Consider the following 8,148-nt stretch of genomic DNA (forward strand, 5'->3'; position numbering starts at 1 on the left):
GAGTCAGTATGTATATAGACTACTGCTGCTATGACCCTGTGATATTCTGTTCACTAGGAGAGTCAGTATGTATATAGACTACTGCTGCTATGACCCTGTGATATTCTGTTCACTAGAAGAGTCAGTATGTATATAGACTACTGCTGCTATGACCCTGTGATATTCTGTTCACTAGGAGAGTCAGTATGTATATAGACTACTGCTGCTATGACCCTGTGATATTCTGCTCACTAGTAGAGTCAGTATGTATATAGACTACTGCTGCTATGACCCTGTGATATTCTGTTCACTAGGAGAGTCAGTATGTATATAGACTACTGCTGCTATGACCCTGTGATATTCTGTTCACTAGGAGAGTCAGTATGTATATAGACTACTGCTGCTATGACCCTGTGATATTCTGTTCACTAGGAGAGTCAGTATGTATATAGACTACTGCTGCTATGACCCTGTGATATTCTGTTCACTAGGAGAGACAGCGTGTATATAGACTACTGCTGCTATGACCCTGTGATATTCTGTTCACTAGGAGAGTCAGCATGTATATAGACTACTGCTGCTATGACCCTGTGATATTCTGCTCACTAGAAGAGTCAGTATGTATATAGACTACTGCTGCTATGACCCTGTGATATTCTGTTCACTAGGAGAGTCAGTATGTATATAGACTACTGCTGCTATGACCCTGTGATATTCTGTTCACTAGGAGAGTCAGTGTGTATATAGACTACTGCTGCTATGACCCTGTGATATTCTGTTCACTAGGAGAGTCAGTATGTATATAGACTACTGCTGCTATGACCCTGTGATATTCTGTTCACTAGGAGAGTCAGTGTGTATATAGACTACTGCTGCTATGACCCTGTGATATTCTGTTCACTAGGAGAGTCAGTGTGTATATAGACTACTGCTGCTATGACCCTGTGATATTCTGTTCACTAGGAGAGTCAGCATGTATATAGACTACTGCTGCTTTGACCCAGTTTATTCCTCCTCTCCATCAGGCCTTTTGTTTTGTCTCCGGAGTCCGGAGACTCTGCTTAGCATTTTGGAGATGATTTACTTTTTGTCTAACAAGGGGAACCCCGTACCCCCGTGAAACCCCTTAATTCAAGGATGTAGAACTTGTGTTCAGTGCCTTTTTGTATGCAGTCTGTTGATATACCAGGGCCTGGGGATACAGTTAGGTTTGTATGAGGATAATTCAACCAGTGTGCGACCAGTGGGTTTCTTTAAATGAATGAATATGAAACTGCCTTAAATACAGATGTGAAGGACAGTATGTTTTAAATTCTCACTTAAAATATGCACTGCTCTATTTGAACGTCTCAATATAATATTATTATTTAATGAAAGGAATGAAAATACATTTGTCTGCAAATGAAAATTTAAAAAAACGTATCATAACTGCGTTTCCCTCCAGTCAGCAGACGGCGATGTGCGTCTTTCAGGCGATGCTGCAGCGTGACGTATAATCTAGTGGACGGAACGGATCAACAACAACGAGTCAGCCACCTTGGTAGCCAACAGCCGAAACATTTAGACTGTTTCTGTGCATATTTGTCTCTGTGTTTTAAATATACTTCTGACGTCTAGTTAATTGCCCCCATTTAAATGTTATAGGTACATTGTTAGTCAACTAGCTGGCTTGATAAGTTAGCCTAGCACTAAACTAGTCGCTAATGATAGCTAGCTAGCTAACATCCCCGAACATGAGCTCACTGATGTGTTCCTCGCCTGCTAAAGAAGAGGAGGTCTGCTGGGCGGAGAAAGAGGGTCTGTGGCTGAACATTGTCGTGAAAGAGGAGAAGGAAGAGGAGGATGTTACAGTGAAACAAGAAGTAGAGGGTGAAGCTGTTACCGTGAAAGAAGAAGAGAAAGACGTTACAGTGAAAGAAGAGGAAGACGAGTTCAGAGTGAAAGACGAGGAGGATGTTACAGTAAAAGAAGAGGAGGAAGAGAAAGAGGAGGATGGAGTGAAAGAGGAGAAAGAGGGAGAGATAACGGTCATATTGACAAAGGAGTCAGTAGATCTGATTACCATCAGTAAGTACTGTCTTAAAAACGGACTCTAACTGTCCAAAGGTTTTGAACGAATGTGTTGTTTTAAAGCAGCATGCTACTGAAATTCTATACTTGAAAATGTTGTTCTGTACTATAGGAATTTATGTTATAATATAATGTTAAAGCTACATTTTAAAATGGGTGATTAAAGCCCTGAATGCTGATTGGCTGAAAGCCGTGGTATATCAGGCCGTATACCATGGGTATGACCTGTATTTTTACTGTTCTAATTATGTTGGTAACATGTTTATAATAGCAATAAGACACCTCAGTGATAGATGGCCAATATACCACGGCTAAGTTCTGTATCCAGGCACGTTGTGTTGTGTTGTGCATAAGGACAGACATGCTATATTGGCCATATACCACACTTCCTCTGGTCTTATTGCTTAACTGTAATGTGTATACCATCAGAGTCCCTCCCACCACAAAATCACAACTTAATTGTCTCACAGAATGGCAAACAAGTTATAAATGAAACTTTTGACGTGTGTCCATTGTAGGCCTTGTGTAGAGTGTGTATACCAGCAAAACGCAGATTTCTAAATAATGTTGGAGAAATACATAAAATAAGTGGCATTATTGACATGAAAAGGACAGTGGTTTTGGGGAGACTGAACATATTAGCAAACGTCTGTGAGTTTGTAAGTCTTCAAAATAAAAATGTTGAAGGAAAGGTGTGGCTAAACAAAAAATATATCATTTAGAGAAGATAGTAATGTCCATTATTACTTTAGAGATGAAGTAGGCCACCAACAACACGTTATTAACAATGGATCAACTGCAGCCTTAAACATTGACTGAAATAGTAATATATATTATTATAGAGCTCTGCTCAGCCTATAAACATGACATTATCTATTATTATAGAGCTCTGCTCAGCCTATAAACATGACATTATCTATTATTATAGAGCTCTGCTCAGCCAATAAACATGACATTATCTATTATTATAGAGCTCTGATCAGCCTGTAAACATGACATTATCTATTATTATAGAGCTCTGCTCAGCCTGTAAACATGACATTATCTATTATTATAGAGCTCTGATCAGCCTATAAACATGACATTATCTATTATTATAGAGCTCTGTTCAGCCTATAAACATGACATTATCTATTATTATAGAGCTCTGCTCAGCCTATAAACAAGACATTATCTATTATTATAGAGCTCTGCTCAGCCTATAAACATGACATTATCTATTATTATAGAGCTCTGATCAGCCTGAAACATGACATTATCTATTATTAGAGCTCTGCTCAGCCTAAAACATGACATTATCTATTATTATGGAGCTCTGTTCAGCCTATAAACATGACATTATCTATTATTATAGAGCTCTGCTCAGCCTATAAACATGACATTATCTATTATTATGGAGCTCTGCTCAGCCTATAAACATGACCTTATCTATTATTATAGAGCTCTGCTCAGCCTATAAACATGACATTATCTATTATTATAGAGCTCTGCTCAGCCTATAAACATGACATTATCTATTATTATGGAGCTCTGCTCAGCCTATAAACATGACCTTATCTATTATTATAGAGCTCTGCTCAGCCTATAAACATGACATTATCTATTATTATAGAGCTCTGTTCAGCCTATAAACATTATCTATTATTATAGAGCTCTGCTCAGCCTATAAACATGACATTATCTATTATTATAGAGCTCTGATCAGCCTATAAACATGACATTATCTATTATTATAGAGCTCTGTTCAGCCTATAAACATGACATTATCTATTATTATAGAGCTCTGCTCAGCCTATAAACATGACATTATCTATTATTATAGAGCTCTGCTCAGCCTATAAACATGACATTATCTATTATTATAGAGCTCTGTTCAGCCTATAAACATGACATTATCTATTATTATAGAGCTCTGCTCAGCCTATAAACATGACATTATCTATTATTATAGAGCTCTGCACATTCTGTAAACATGACATTATCTATTATTATAGAGCTCTGCTCAGCCTAAAACATGACATGATCTATTATTATAGAGCTCTGCTCAGCCTATAAACATGACATTATCTATCATTATGACATCATGACATTCCCTGAGAGATTAGATTTGGAGCTCTACATCATTTGTTTTTAAATCTCACCGTCACCAAGTTTATTTTTAATGATGTAATGTTGTGAAAACTGACCTCAGGGTATTGAGGGATCTAGTCTAGATTAAACCTCATAGGAAAACAATTTTATTGAATGGAGGTTTAATTCAGGACTCTCTGTTTAACTAAATAATCTGTTTGTCTTTTGCAGGAGAGAGACCAGACTCTGACAGCGGGAAGAGTTCCTCAGAGGAAACAGACCCAGCGACGCCTAACCAACACCACTGCTCCCACTGTGGAAAGAGTTTTAGGTGGTTTGGGAGCCTGAAAATGCACGAGAGAACACATACAGGAGAAAAGCCCTACCACTGTTCCCACTGTGGGAAGAACTTTACTCAGTTAGGGGCCCTGGTTGGGCATGAGAGAACACACACGGGAGAGAAGCCTTATCACTGTTCCCACTGTGGAAAGAGTTTTAGGTGGTTATGGGTCCTGAAAAAGCATGAGAGAATACATACTGGAGAGAAGCCTTATCACTGTTCTCACTGTGGAAAGAGTTTCAGGTGGTTAGTGAGCCTGAAAACGCATGAGAGAATACACACAGGAGAAAAGCCTTTCCAATGTTCCCAGTGTGAAAAGAGTTTTAGGTGGTCAGGGAGTCTGCAAAAGCATGAGAGAAAACACACAGGAGAAAAGCCTTTCCAACATACTAATACACAGGAGGAGAAGACATACCACTGCTCTCATTGTGAAAAGACATTTTCCCAGTCAGAGGACCTGAAATCACACGAGAGAATAGAGAGGCTGTGTTCTGACTTATGTTTCTGACTGAGAATTTGTCCACGGACAGGATTCACAGGGACAGGGTGTCTGCTATGGACACCTGGAAAAAATCAGCAGTGGACATTTCTGAACGTTTTTCGAACAGACCTGTACATCCATGAATGGATCTCTATAATGTGTAACTATTTCTGATGTATGTGTTGTGATGTATTGTTTAATAGATGTACTATGTTAGGTATATTTATCTGTGGTTTAATTTCAACAGATTTTACCGATGCTATTAGATTGCTGTGTGGGGGGAGTTTTATATATACAGTGCCTTCAGAAAGTATTCACACCCCTTGACTTGTCCCACATTTCGTTGTGTTACAGCCTAAATGTAAAAATGATTTTTTAAAATGTTTATTTCACCTTTATAATAATAAGGATGTGGACCCAGTTACACAGGGCGGGGTTCAGACCCAGGGCCTCAAGCTTAATGAAGAGCTTGGAGGGTACTATGGTGTTGAATGCTGAGCTATAGTCAATGAACAGCATTCTTACATAGGTATTCTTCTTGTCCAGATGGGATAGGGCAGTGTGATTGCATCGTCTGTGGATCTATTGAGGCGGTAAGCAAATTGAAGTGAGTCTAGGGTATCAGGGAAGGTGGAGGTGATATGATCCTTGACTAGTCTCTCAAAGCACTTCATGATGATGGAAGTGAGTGCTACGGGGCGATAGTCACTTAGTTCAGTTACCTTTCTGGGCTCCCGAGTGGCGCAACGGTTTACAGCACTGCATCTCAGTGCAAGATTCATCACTACAGTCCCTGGTTCGAATCCAAGCTGAATCACATCCGGCCATGATTGGGAGTCCCATAGGGCAGTGCACAATTGGCCCTGTGTCGTCCGGGTTTGACCAGGGTAGGCCGTCACTGTAAATAAATCATTTGTTCTTAACTGACTTGCCTAGTTAAATAAAGGTTAAATAATAAATATATATATATTGGGTACTGGAACAATGGTGGACATCTTGAAGCATGTGGGGACAGTAGACTGGGATAGGCAGAGATTGAATATGTCCGTAATATGTCTCATAGCAAAGGGTCTGAATACTTATGTAAACAAGGTATTTTAGTATTTTATTTGTAATAAATTTCTGATAATTTCTAAAGTAGTGCTGACATTTACTCTTGAGTTGCTGACTTGTTGCACCCTCGACAACTACTATGATTATTATTATTTGACAATGCTGGTCATTTATGAACATTTGAACATCTAGGCCATGTGCTGTTATAATCTCCACCCGGCACAGCCAGAAGAGGACTGGCCACCCCTCATAGCCTGGTTCCTCTCTAGGTTTCTTCCTAGGTTCTGGCCTTTCTAGGGAGTTTTTCCTAGCCACTGTGCTTCTACACCTGCATTGCTTGCTGTTTGGGGTTTTAGGCTGGGTTTCTGTACAGCACTTTGAGATATCAGCTGATGTAAGAAGGGCTATATAAATAAATTTGATTTGATTTGATTTACAGCACTGCATCTCAGTGCAAGATTCATCACTACAGTCCCTGGTTCGAATCCAGGCTGAATCACATCCGGCTGTGATTGGGAGTCACTGCGTCGTCCTTGTTTGGCCAGGGTAGGCCATCATTGGAAATAAAGAATTTGTTCTTAACTGACTTGCCTAGTTAAATAAAATAAATAAAATAAAATATATATATATATTGGGTACAGGAACAATGGTGGACATCTTGAAGCATGTGGGGACAGTAGACTGGAATAGGGAGAGATTGAATATGTCTGTAATATGTCTCATAGCAAAGGGGCCGAATACTTATGTAAATAAGGTATTTCTGTTTTTTATTTGTAATAATTTTCCGATAATTTCTAAAACCTGCTTTCGCTTTGTCATTATGGGGTATTGTGTGTAGATTGATGAGGAAGATTTTCTAATAAATTCATTTTAGAATAAAGCTAACAAAATTTGGAAAAAGGAAAGTGTCTGAATACTTTCCTTTTACGCTATCAACTAAAGTTTTAAAAAGATGATTAAATCCATGTAAAATAATCTTTGTCTGAAAATAAAATGTGATCCTCAACTGCGTTTCCCTCCAGTCAGCAGACGGCGATGTGCGTCTTTCAGGCGATGCTGCAGCGTGACGTATAATCTAGTGGACGGTTCTTCATAAACAGCTCGTCAACCACCTCGGTAGCTTGCTAGCCAACATAGCCGAAAGATTCAAGCTATTTATACGCTTTCGGTCTATATTACCGACTGTGTTTTAGACACACTTCTGTCGTATCTACTTGTTAACCTATTTAATTTAATATTACGTTATTTTTTATTAGTCAGCTATAGTAGCTGGCTGGTTAAGTTAGCATTAGCCTAGTCGCTAATGATAGCTAGCTAGCTAACATCCCCGAACATGAGCTCCCTAAACTACTCCCCTCCTGTCAAAGAAGAGGAGGTCTGCTGGACGGAGAAAGAAGCTCTGGGGCTGAACATTGTCGTGAAAGAGGAGAAGGAAGAGGAGGATGTTACAGTTAAACAAGAGGAAGAAGAGGGTGAGGCTGTTACAGTGAAAGAAGAAGAGAAAGACGTTTAAGTTAAACAAGAGGAAGAAGAGGATGATGCTGTTTTTGGAGTGAAGAAGGAAGGAGAGATTACTGTCACATTGAAAGATGAAGAGGATGAGATAGGAGATCTGATTAACACCAGTAAGTACCGCCTTCAATTAGTTTTTAACTTTGGATATTCGGAGTTGGCTTGTCAATACCTCTTCAACGGAGGGTCCTGGGATGATGACTGATATGTCTAGAATCAGACGACGTAGAGAACAAGCTACCCCTTGTTTTCTCCGTTCCGTTTCCAAAAAGTGACTTAACATATATATTTGAGGAGGGTCTATCTGCTGACCGCAGACTGGGGGGCCACGGCATGTAGTGATTTTAATGTAGTGATGTTTTACTACACACCGTGACCCCCAATAGAGCCATGTGAGAGTTGGGTTGGCTACACCAAACATTATGGATATACTGACAAGATGTCTCTCCGTCCTGACAAGGGGAGTCGTTGTCCACAAAGCTGCACTGTGGGTTGTCTCGCTCCCACCTATCCTGTCTTTGGATTGGTGGATACATGTTATTATTGTAATCTATTGTTTATATTCTATGAGGGTTGTTGTCGTCAACCGCCTGTATTCAATGGAGAGAGATGCTAAGCTACTAGCATGAATATGCATAGCGAT

The 8,148-nt window shown here is 39.5% G+C and overlaps 1 long non-coding RNA gene across 1 annotated transcript; it reads left to right on the top strand.

Moving 5' to 3' along the window:
* The first annotated feature begins 1,958 nt into the window (after positions 1-1,958).
* Positions 1,959-4,812, top strand: LOC115191159 (uncharacterized). The gene is made up of 2 exons (XR_003877552.1): positions 1,959-2,046; positions 4,351-4,812. It is a non-coding gene; the product is annotated as an uncharacterized LOC115191159 (long non-coding RNA).
* Positions 4,813-8,148: the final 3,336 nt, after the last annotated feature.

This window comes from Salmo trutta, unplaced genomic scaffold, assembly GCF_901001165.1.
Source record: "Salmo trutta unplaced genomic scaffold, fSalTru1.1, whole genome shotgun sequence".
NCBI lineage: Eukaryota > Metazoa > Chordata > Actinopteri > Salmoniformes > Salmonidae > Salmo > Salmo trutta.